At 37.1% G+C, this 12,720-nt stretch overlaps 1 pseudogene; it reads left to right on the forward strand.

The window, feature by feature from the left end:
* Positions 1 to 4,021: 4,021 nt before the first annotated feature.
* On the forward strand, positions 4,022 to 8,472 carry LOC123239653 (annotated as a pseudogene).
* Positions 8,473 to 12,720: the final 4,248 nt, after the last annotated feature.

Here is a 12,720-nt window from a genome sequence, read left to right on the forward strand (position 1 = left end):
CTTTTTAATCTTTACTTTAAAGGAATTATTTGTTCCCATCATCATACCAGTTTGCTTTGAGAAAGTAATTATGGTTTTTCTATCCAGTTATTTCCTTTATAATAATAAATCTCTTCATTATTTTGTGACTGAATTATCAGTAAATTCTTTCTGAGGCCTTAGTGTTCAGAAGGAAAAATTCTAGATTGAGAATCAAAACACCTGAATTTATAACTAGATTCTGCCAATTACCTGTGTGACTTTGGACAAGTCATTAAACCAATTGAATCTGTTTTTTTTTAAAATATAATCATAAGAAGTTAGAATAGAACACCTTTAAAATACCTTTTGTTAGGGTTCAAAATGGGTGACCTCCAGAGGAACACACGAGACAATGCAATCAAAGCAGGAGAAAGCTTTATTGCCAGCACGCGCGTTGGGGGAACTCAGCAAAGAGAGTCCCAAGGGGTGCATTCAGAAGAGGGAATATATATGTTTCTAGGATATAGGTGCCTTTGTTTTAGGGTTAGCTAATAGCTAGACAGAGGGAGTAGGGATGCTTCCAGGAGCCACAGGATATGATTCTTAATCTTCAAGGCTTGTTCTTGTCTAGGAATCTTCAAGGCTGTTCAGTCCAGGGGCAGGGAAGGAGTTGGGGCTGTCAGCCAAGAGTTGTCCCTGGAACTGTGAGTCAGAGATAACTGCCCTGCTCGAGGCGGGCATGATGTTATCCAAACCCCCCTGCTTAATTGCCAAGTTTAGCTTTTTGGCTATAATATTCTTATAAGCTATAATATTTCTATAAGCTATAATATTTCTATAAGCTTTTTTGGCTATAACATTTTCAAATTTATGATTTAATTTTGGTATAATGGCCAAAGGAATGTGTGACATTTATCATAGAACATATATGTGTGACATGTACATGCTAAAAAAGAGAATAGAGGTCATTTAAAAAAAACTATTTAAAAATAGCGACATGGATTTGAAAAAAAAAACACTTACAGATAATGTAAATTATTAGCAGGAGTTCACAAATTCTTATTCAAATGAAAGGTCTTTCTGTTGACATTCTTTGGCTTTCAAAGATATAAAAAAATTTTTCAAGGGAAAGAGTGGTGGAGGAATAAAGGAAAGGGAGAAAAGATACATGATAAAACAGTGGAAGGGAGAGGGCCCAAAAAGGATGGGGATGAAGACTGAAACAAGCTTGGAATAAGGGAAAACATTCTAAAAAGCAAAAATTCCATGATAGAAAAGCAGATTCATAAGGACAGAAGAAAAATTAACCAAGCCAAGAAAAGATCTACAACAAAATTCCTACATATTATTTTATAAAATAAACTAAGAGCACACTATGTGAAAATATTATATATTCCACAAATCTAATGAAAAAAATAAGTGTTTCTAGTATGATTTAAAATAGAAATAAAAAAATAAAATATTTGGATGGAAATATCATAAAAATTCATAGACTTCAAAAAAATTAATGGAAACAAGAGAATATATGAGGGGATTTAAAGAGTTAGTGATTTAAGAAAATCTTTATGAAATAGAAGAATAGAAGAATGAAGTACAGAATCAACATTCCATGGATAAAATCCTATGCTTTCCTATAATTGAAGCAGTATTATAATGGTGAGAGAGGGGAATTATGATATCAATGGGAAATAACTCAAGTGAAGAAAAAAGATAGGAGTAGACCTGTAGTTATACCCCCCGCATCTAGCTTAAAGAAAACAGAAAAAAATATTTTTTTTCAATGTTTTACCAAATGTGTGTGGAGAGATATATTAGCAGTGGAGGAGAAGGATTTGAAGGAGAAGACTCAGTGATGGTGGCTTAAAAGTAGCTGTCAATCTTGAAGGGGAAAATAGAATTATAGATTTGGAGTTATAGATATTTCAGAGGCCATAAAGTCTAACTCTTTTATTAAAAGATAAATTGACTCAGTGATCGCTTTGTTACCAGTTCTGATCAGTCGGGATTTTTTTTAAACCCTTACCTTCCATCTTGGAATCAATACTGTGTATTAGCCCCAAGGCAGAAGAGTGGTAAGAGTAGGCAATGGAGGTCAAGTGACTTGCCCAGGGTCACACAGCTGGGAAGTGTCTGAGACCAGATTTGAACCTAATACCTCCTGTCTCTAGGCCTGGCTCTTAATCCACTGAGCTACCCAGCTGCCCCCTGATGAGTCAGTATTGAGGGGAGGCTTAACTCAATTTTCATTGTATTCCCTGAGATTTGGCATGTGGCTCAATCAAGCACCCCAATAATCTGAGCTGTGTGAAGTGTTATATACTTGGGGAGGAGCTGATCTGCAAGGCTCCAACTTCTGCTGATGAGAACTAATCAGAAATTGTCTATTTTAATGCAAAAGTTTTATTACAAAAATTTGTCCCACTCTGAAAACCTCTCTGGTCTCCAAGGATAAGCCTGTCAACATGTAGATACCTTGATGTATTTTTAACAAACTCCTTCAATATTCTTAGTCCTTAGTTGTCTGTTATTAATTAGAATAAAAATCCAAAGGGAAAGAATACTTCTTTCAGCACTTTCATTTTACATATAAAGGAAACTGAAGCATAGAGATAATAAGTATAATGTCCATGGTCATGTGGTTAGGGTATTGTCTGAAAAAAGATTATATTCTATTGCTTCCACCAACTGGCTGCCTACAAATGAAACAAAATAAAATAAATACATAAGGCAATGGAAGAATGAATTGAGATTAATCAGTATAGCTAAATAGAAATGACAGAATAAGAAGCTCAAATTTATTCTCTAGAATTTCTATCTTTCGTGAGGAAAGTATAAGAAAATAATTAAGTACTCATATAACCTCTAAGTGGGGAAATAAAGTTTGGGATAGATTTGAAGAGGACTAAAATAAAGATAAAGTTTAAAAAATGGCTATTTTAGAAAAAGATTCCACAAAAAGAGTTTTAAGTAAGTTGAGATACATGGTTATTGAAGAGAAAATGAAAGGGATATTGAATATAATAACTTCTTGGATTTACAAAAGCCTTCATTTTTTTCCAGAAACTTCTGATACATAATAATAATTCTTTGTAACTAACTATAAGCTAAACTTGAGAGACATGGACCTACCAATTGAATCCTGCTCTAACTGCACCAGCAGGGACTGGACTGAGAATTATCCTGTCAAGAATTTGCTGTTACACCCTGTTCCTTTGGCTACAATCTGTTCTTTTTCCCTCTTTCTCATATTTCAAACAATAAAAGCTGGTTAATGTCAGGAAGGAAGACCCTCCTCTGTCATATTTCCCTTCTATCATGAGATGCTGACCATATAAGTTTCAGGTCCTGAAATGCTGCATCATGTCCTGATATGGTACATGTTATCAAGAAGTAAACACAGGAATGCTCACCCCTCCCATTTTGGAAATAACCATCTTTTCCCAACTCAGTCAGATGAGCCCTGAGATAATGGTCATCAGTATTTCTTAATAAGAGTGTTGTCTTTTGATTTGACCTTAAGAAAAATATGGATTTTCCTAAATGAAACAACCAATCAGCTGTATAGTTGGGTAACAGTTTCTAAAAATGATCTAAAATTATGCTGTGTCTTATGTGATCTGTCATAAACCTTGTTTGGAAATAATCACTTTGTTATATAAACCATGTCTCTGCTGCCTGTATTGGTCTCTCACTGGGGTCCAACTATGTAACATGTGTAAGATTCCGGGTTTATTTGGGAGACTTGGCCCTCTTCCAATAAACTCTAAAATTCTACCTTGACTTGGAGAAATTTAGCTTTTTGACTTTGTTTACCTAAATTGTCTTTATCAGGGTGGTGGGATAAAAATTTCCACAACACTAATTTCTGTGTCATGTATCTCCTTTATCAAGAGGGAGGCTTGCTCCTGCTTCAACACAGGCCCACCGTATGAACTGGTTCTGCCTACATTGAGAGAGAAGAGAAGCTGGCAGACTGACAGATAGGCAGCTGGATGAAATTTCTGGCTCCTGACTATTTAGCCATGAAATACCTGGGTTTTGTGTAAAGGGGATATTGACAATGAGCTATGTTGTAGTTTTGACCCAGGAGAACTTTGTAGAGCACTGTAGTTGGCTGGTTCAGCAGCAGACTAAAGTTGTTGCTTTAAATTTGGAAGATGAGAGTGACCCTCCAGTTTATAAAGATGTCTTTTCTTTACTCCCTGAGAAATCTGCTTTCTTGGAAGCTGTTCAGGAACTTGCTGGAGCCTGAGGTAACAAAATCCAGCCCATTAAAGCCACCATCATCAATCAGGTGTTCCATGTTTCCTTGAAGGAGAGGAAGTTAAAGAGAGCAAGCCAAGATCTGCCTTGAGATCATACAGAGGACTGGTGCTGAACTGAAGTTATCTCTCGCCTCTCTCTCATGGACTCTAGAAAGGTGAAAGCAGTCATGAAGACTGGGAAGGCCATTGTCTCAAGGATGCAGACACAGACTTTGTCAATGGTGGTCATACTCAAAGAACAACATTACTTTATCATTGATAAGAATGGCATGAAACTACAAGACTTAGAACTCAAGACTGCAACTAAGATCCAGATTCCTCATCTAGAGAATCTCTGCAACAGATCAAGATCATTGGCACAGAGGAAGATAGCATGAAGGCTGGTGTGAAATCTTACTGATCTCAGTTGAGCCGGGCTAATGTGTGGTAGAAAAGCTTGACTTGGAGAAGATGCTTCACCTTTTCATGACAGGGTCCTTTAACAAGCTGATGCACAAGATAATGCAAGACACTGGCATGAGGATCAACCTCTTAACCACGCGGTGTGAACCATACCAAGATTATCTTCACCAGTAAGAAGGAGCAGCTGGCACAGGCAATGGCCCACATCAAGAAGATTTACAAGAAGAAAAAGAAGACTACTAACATTTAATGGATGTGCAGAAATCTCAGCAGATGTATATCATCAAGGTCAAGGGTAATTCCCTACAGGAGATTCTGGAGAGAAATAGAGTCTCAGTTGAGATCCTGTCCATGGATAGCAGATCAAAGAATGTGATTCTTCATTTCCAGTCACAGAAATTGAGGCAGGCATTCACTGAAGTCTATGCCAACAGTTTCATAGTTTCCTCTTTCTCTGATCTGTCTTGGCTTCACCATTTCATCATAACCAAGAAAACCTGGCCAAAACTCCTAACCAGATGTGAAAGGTTCACAGAGAATTCACTGAAGAAGATCAGATCACACTGGAAGTACCCATCAAGGATGTGGATGTGGCTCAAGAACAGATCAAGGTCATGGTCAAGGATCTGATTAATCGGATGGATTATGCTGAGATCAATACTGACCACAAATTTCACAGCCATTTAATTTGAAGAATGGTGCCAATAGGAATTGAATTAAAGATCAGTACAAGGTCTCTCTGAGAAAACCTCCTAATAATGAAAAAAGCAATTTGATCCAGATTGAGGGGGATCCTCAAAGCATCCAACAGGCCAAGAAAGAACTGCTAGAACTCACCTCTTGCATGAAAAAATGAACATTCCAAGGACTTAATCAGTAAGCAGAGATTTCATTGAATAATCACTGGGAAGAAAAAACAAAATCCCTGAAAGTTGTGATAAATTCCAAGAGGTTATCATCAATTTTCCAGACCCAAACTAAAAAAAGCAACATCGTACAATTCAGGCCCCAAAGGAGGGAGAGAAATGCAGTAAACATATGCAAAAGATGGTGGCAGAGCTGGTTGCAAATAGTTATTCCATTTCTATTCCAATCTTCAAACAAATCCATAAGAATATCACTGGTCTTTTTAAGCTATTACTTTCTTTTTGCATAACTTTGCAAAACTTTTTTTTTCCATTTTACTTGAACCTGTTTTATTTAATTTTTGAATTCTTTTTTGCGTTCTTTTAATACCTGGGACCAATTCCTATTTTTCTTTGAAGTTTTGTATGTGGTTGCTTGGATGTCACCATCTCTTATTGAATCTATACCTTGCTTTTTGTCTCCATAGAAATTATTGATGGTTAGGTATTTCTTTTGCTGTTTGCTCATTTTTCCAGTCTTTTTTAACCTGTGGACTGGGCCTTCTAAAAGCTGCTATTCTTTTGATGGCTTGCAGAACTCAGCATTCCAAACTATTTTGTCCTGGAGCTTAAAGGCTTCAGGATAGTGCAGGCTTGAAAGGCCCAAACTCTATGGACTTCCAGGGCTCACTATAGGACGGTGCCAAGACCTGGGACTTCTAGGTGTAGGAATAGGTTGTGGGATCCCCTGTTGTTGGTATAGGCAGGATCCTAGGATCTTGAAGTTGGCCTATGCCAAGGCTCAGAAATTGGCACAATGGGGGTGGGGGTGGCCAGCAATCCCCTGTGTGCAGTTTTGCTTCCAGTTCCCCTTTATCCCGTGAAAATCTTCTCTCTATACTCACCATTAAAGTTGTGTTCATTAGGAGAGTCCCCTTACTCTGTATTGCTATTGGGGTTTTTTCTTCCTGTTGTTCTGAGGCATTTTTTAAAGATTGTTTTGGAAGAAGCAATTTCAGCTTTTGCTGTTACTAAGCCACTACCTTGGCTCTGACCCCAAAAAGAACATATTCAGGAAAGGAGGTGCAAACATCAGAAAGATCCATTAAGGAAGCAATACCAAGATTGAGCTCCCACAGAAAATAGTAACTCTGAGACCATTGTCATCTCAGGTAAGTGAGCCAATTGTAAAGTTGATCAAAACTATATTCTAACATTCAGAAAGACCTGAGCAAAACGACAGAAGTGGAGGTATCCATTCAATCTAAGCTTCATAACTTCCTCATTGGCACCAAAGGCCAGTTGATCCTTCCATTATGGAGGAGTGTGGGAGATGTGCATTCACTTTCTCAAAGAAAGCTCAGGCATGGATACTGTGGTCAAAGGTGCTGCACCAAACATGGAGAAAGCCAAAAGAGAACTATTACACCTGGCAGAAGAAAAACAAATTAAGAAAAGCAAACTGTGTATCTCCATGCCAAACTAGAGTATCACAAATTCATCACTGGCAAAGGGGGCAGGAATATCTGCAAGATTTGGGACAACACTAGAACTAAATAATTTTTCCCCATTTTAGTAGATAAAGATCAAGAGCTGATAATTATCATTAGGATGGAAGAAGATGTCAGAGAGGCTCAGAAGGAGCTGGAGATGCTTATTAAAAACCTGCAAGATGTGGTAGGAGACTGCAATCTTGTGGACCATGAGAATCACTGCTATTTTGCCATCTGAAGAGGTTAGATCTTATAGAAGATTGCTGGGGAGTATGGGAGTATAATGGCTAACTTCCCCTGTTCTGGAACCCAGAGCTATAAAGTTATACTCCAAGGAGCCAAAGATTGTGTAAAGGCAATCAAAAAACAGATCCAGGAGATCACTGAGAACTTGGAGGCCCAAGTGACAATGGAAAGAACCATCCCCCAGAAGTACCATTGTTCCATCATGGGCCCTAAAGGTCCCCAAATCCAGCAGATCACTCATGACTAGAGTGTCCAGATTAAGTTTCCCTTTTGGGAGAACCCAGGTCCTATAGCAGAATTAGTTGTCCAAGGAAATGGGGAGGAAATTGGGGAGGGGAAGTAGGCTGACCCTGGGTCTCCAAGAAAGTGTAACATCATCATCATTTGGGGTAAAAAAGAGATTTATGAGGCTGCAAAGGAAGCTGTAACCATTGAAGAAGAGTTACTTTTTGATCTCCATCATTATATAGTTGGGCAGAAAGGAAGCGGGATCTGAAAAATGATGCATGAGTTTGAAGTGAATGCAGTCTGACATCATAACCATTACTGGCCAATGTGGAACAGAGGAAGGCTGGCCTCCTGCAGTGAGTGAGGAAGCTGCAAGCTGAGCTGAAGGACATGGCTTTGAGAAGATTTAGGCTGAATGTCACTGTAAATCCAAAATATCATCCTAAAATCATTGGGAGGAAGGGGGCAGGGATCACCTAGGTCTTTCCGGAACATGAGGTAGACATCTAATTTCCCAAAAAGGTTGATGAAAACCAGGCACAGGACAAAATTACTATCACAGGGTATGAAAAGAACATAGAAGTTGATTGTGATGCCATCATGATAATTGTGAGTGAACTGGGACGAATAGTCTCAGAGGACATTTCACTGGTCCATTGTGTCCATACTTATATCATCAGAGCCAGGGGCAAAGTCATCTGTAAAATCATGGACAAGTTCAAAGGAGACATCCTTTTCCCTTTTCCCTACTGACCCTAATTGTGTGACTGTGACTAAATTTCCTGATAACATGGATAACCACTGACCACATTCTCAACTTAGAGGATAAATATCTGGCTATTGTGGTGGACATTGAGGCTCTGCAGGCATACATGAAACAGAGGCCAAGGTAGAGTCCAAGGGTTTCGTGGTAAGGTAGGCTCCTGAATGATAGGCAACAGCGAGAAGGCTCCTTACAGGAGCAGCTCTGAAAATTTCCTAAGCTTTGGTGCTCAGGGAGCCTCTAAGACTCTTCCTTGGGACCCCAAATAATAATGAGAAAGGAGAACCACATCCAACAGCCAACCTGAAATGACCCACCACAAAATAAAGTATCTGAATCCAACCCAGTGGCTGGATTCTTTGTGAGTTCTGTGTCTACTCAATGTGCCCAGACTCCCCCATCCCCTGCCTGTTTACCCCTCAGAGGTCTTCTAGTGAAGCTGGCAGTGCTGGCTAGGTCCTGAGGGCTGGGTCCTGTCCCAGGGCCAACCTCGGTTGTTCATGATCTTTTTGAGCATCCAGTTTGCATTCAGAATCTGTTTTTTGACATCTCCTCTCTGGGACAAGCTTTACACTGTTTTTAACACTAAAAATCTAAGTGAGGTGTTTCCTAATAAAGTAACTGAGACTTTCTAAGCTTCCTGGTCTAATCAGCATGCCATTTAGAACTCTGACCTTCATTATTAAATCTTCTCAAATGTGACAGGTGTCTACTTCCTGTGTTATAAACTCAGGAAATACATTTTCTTTTTTTTAATTGTTTAATTAAGAAAATTTTTCCATGGTTACACGGTTCATGTTCTTTCCCTCCCTTCCTCCCATACCCCTCCAACAGCCAACATGCAATTCCACTGGGTTTTACATGTGGCATTTACATGTGATCAAGACCTAAGGAAATAAATTTTCTTGACTTTCTTTTTTAAAAAAGCCTTTTCTGTTGAGAAGAATACATTAAAATATGCTTTGCTACTTCCTCAGTTTCTAATGTCTTTCACTCAGTTCAATTGTGGATCTTGCAGGGTCAGACACTCAGCAAGATGGCAGGTAAACAGCAAAGAATTTTAAACCTGAAAAGAGAAAAGGGAATGTGTGGAGTGGGTTTTGGGGGGGGGGGCTAGCACCCCTAGAAATCACTCTAATGAGAAGACAGGAGACTGATAAGATGCTGACAGGAAGTGGCCTTTGTAAGAGAAAAAGCAGACAGCGGGGAACATTGCTGGGTATTGCACTGACTTACAAGAAGAATCCTTATTATATAGGAAATCTATACAATGGTGTCTTGAGTTCACTACCACTTGTCTTTGAGTCATTGGTTTCTTATCTGACATACTCCTTACCGCCTTTTTGGTTTGCAGCTCTCTTTCAATCATGGGAGTATTTCTCAAATTAACACTTTCCGCACGTTAGTCATCATTCAGGAATGTGCAAGGTCAGAGCCACAGTCTTCATAACAATTTTCTAAATAGGAGTTTTACTGGATCTTTTAGGCTCCATGCCTCCTCATTGGGCTCTTTGTATCATAATTTTCCATGGAACTTCAATTCTTAACCCTTGAAATGAAAGGTGTTTAGAGGCTTTTAAAGAAGTACTAAGGCAGGGGATTAGATGGGGAATGGGTTTATTCACTTCAGGGAAAGGATATTTAAATTGTTTGTTATGTAGAGATAAGCTTTTTCTCTCCTCCCCACTATTAATCCTAATGCTAACTATGATTGTGAATAATACACTACTGATTTTCACTCCACACAGGGAAGGTAAGGAATAAGTAGTATAAAGGAATGTATAAATACATATATACAAAACTACAAAAACAAAAATGAACACTTCAAGTAAATTCAAGGAAAAATTGAGAAACAGTTCAAGTGGGGAGTGGACCTGGAGATACACCCTGAACTAGCTTAAAAGGAAACTGAAGGAAAAGTAATTTCTTCAATGTCTCAACAAATGTGAGAGGTTGTGGAGGATAAGTGAGTAGCAGCAGAGGAGAATGATTTGAATAAAATTTAATGTAAGGAAAACTTGTCCCAGGGGTAAAATACTGAAATAAGAAGAAAAAGAGATGAAAATCAATACAGGAGAAAAGCACAATCCTAAGGATCATAACCTAAAATGTGAATGGACTAAATAATCTAATAAAATAAGAAAATGAAGGGAAATGACAGAATGGATAGGAAAATTAGTTATTTTTTAAACACAAGAATACACACACCAACTCTTTTTTTTTTTTTTAAAGAAAGACATACATAATGGAACAAAAGAAAAGGTGTAGGGTATAGTTAGCTTAACATGGCTTTTAAATGATTCTAAATGGTTCTCTGAATTATTCATACCTACCCAGTTCTTTATTGACACTAGACCAAAGGAATTTTCTTAATGTTATTTGGAATAAATGAGATGAATAAGGAATTTAAGAAACAGTGGAGGCTATCTACACCATGGTGAAAGTTGGATTTTTATCTTAGAAAGAACTTGCACACAAAATGATTGGTTTGGGTATTTTTATTTTCTTAGAGGCTTATTTGGATTATCTATCATTAATACTAAGGAAAACTATTTATCTTAGCAACAGAATTGTCCCCTCACACATTCCTTAATCACTTTAGGGAAATGAAAATTTGTTAAACTGTATGTTAACATCAGTTCTGAAGAAAGAATTTTGAAATCCTTGTCAGGTAAGCAGACATTTAAAAAAATATTAACTAGAATAAGTACTGGCCTAGAGCAATACTGCAATTATGCATTAGCACCATTGTTCTATAATGTATGGGAATCAGCTCAATTTGTATAAGAAAATTTATTAATTTTTAAATGAAGGGAGAAAATTTAGAGAAATATGTGGCTATATGAAGGAATAGAAAAGACTCAACATGAGGTATGTATATTTTTTAAATCTGTCTAGTTAAAATCAAAATATATATTTATAAGAAATAATTTTCAATTATTTGTTTGATGATATGTTTGATGATATGATAATTCTTTGAAAAAATTTAATGAGAAATGTAAGAAAATGTTTTCTTACAAAAATTTATACTTGTTGACATAAGAGTTTTCTTTGGCATGATTCTTGTCCATTGTTTAACTTTCTCTCACAATTCAAGATTCTCTCTGTTTATCTCTTTATAAAACAAGGCAGATAATATTGATTTTTTTATGGATTTCAAAGAGAAATATCAGTAAAAATCAACTCTTGTTGGTGTTCTATTTCATTTTTTTTTACTCAAGTACAAAACATTGCTTAATTATTCAGGCTTTTATTTTTCTTTTTTAATAATGAATGGTGGAGCGAAAGCCCCTGTTCATTTACAAAAATGATAACTGAACAGAAGATACTTACTTTAATATATTATACATTTCATTTTTTATTACATCGACTAACTTCAGGAACTGAAAAATACATAAATCTAGTGAATTTAGATACATTTGTTTTCCAAACATTTAGATTCTCCTGACTTTGCTGGTTCTTTGGACAAACCACAGTTCTTTCTATAAAGAATGACAATTAATTTTCACAATAATCTGATCTCTTTCTTGTCCTGACTTCCCTTGCATCCTTCAAACCCAGCAACACACTAGCTTCTACCAAAAGCCTGTAAAGATTCTCCTTTATTCTTTATTCCTTCTATTCATTGTTTTCTATGTATGTTGTACATAGCCTGCTTTTAGACAGGTGTTAGTATATTCTCTCCCACACTAGACTATGTACTCCTTGAGAGGAGGGACTGTCATCTACCTTTCTTTTTATATCTCCAATACTTAGCACAAAAGCAGGCACATAGTAGGCACTTATATATTTATTGATTGACTTACATTGTAGCTCACATTCCAATTCAGTTATTTAAATGATCACATTTAAATGATCATGCTAGGGGGCAGCTGGGTTGCTCAGTGGAGTGAGAGTCAGGCCTAGAGACAGGAGGTCCTAGGTTCAAATCCGGCCTCAGCCACTTCCCAGCTGTGTGAGCCTGGGCAAGTCACTTGACCCCCATTGCCCACCCCTACCAATCTTCCACCTATGAGACAATACATCCAAGTACAAGGGTTTAAAAAAAAAAAAAAATAAATAAATAAATAAATAAATGATCATGCTAAGTAATAGAGAGAATGGTTTGAAAGGCTTAGGCTTGGATACTCTTTTGAAGAGCACAAGTTTTTTACTACATCAATATACTACTACTATATCTCTTGCTACATGATTGGACCATCTTTTTTTTTTAAGTCATCTGTGATATTTTTTATTCTGCTTTCTATATGTATGTAAACAATGAAAATATGTTCAGACCTACCTACTGTATCATATGTTTTCCCATTGCTCTTGGTGTCATTCTCAAAATTCTATAGCTTTTTATTCTTCTGTAAATTTAATAGAACTTATCAAAATTAAAAGAAATAAATCTTGTTATATAATAACATATAGTGCTTTCCTCCATAATATTCACCATTTAGATAACTGCAAAGTAATGAACAAAGAGATGATTGGAATAGAATTTGTTCATTTTATAGTCACCATGGAGTGGATAA

The sequence above is a fragment of the Gracilinanus agilis genome, chromosome 3, assembly GCF_016433145.1.
Source record: "Gracilinanus agilis isolate LMUSP501 chromosome 3, AgileGrace, whole genome shotgun sequence".
NCBI lineage: Eukaryota > Metazoa > Chordata > Mammalia > Didelphimorphia > Didelphidae > Gracilinanus > Gracilinanus agilis.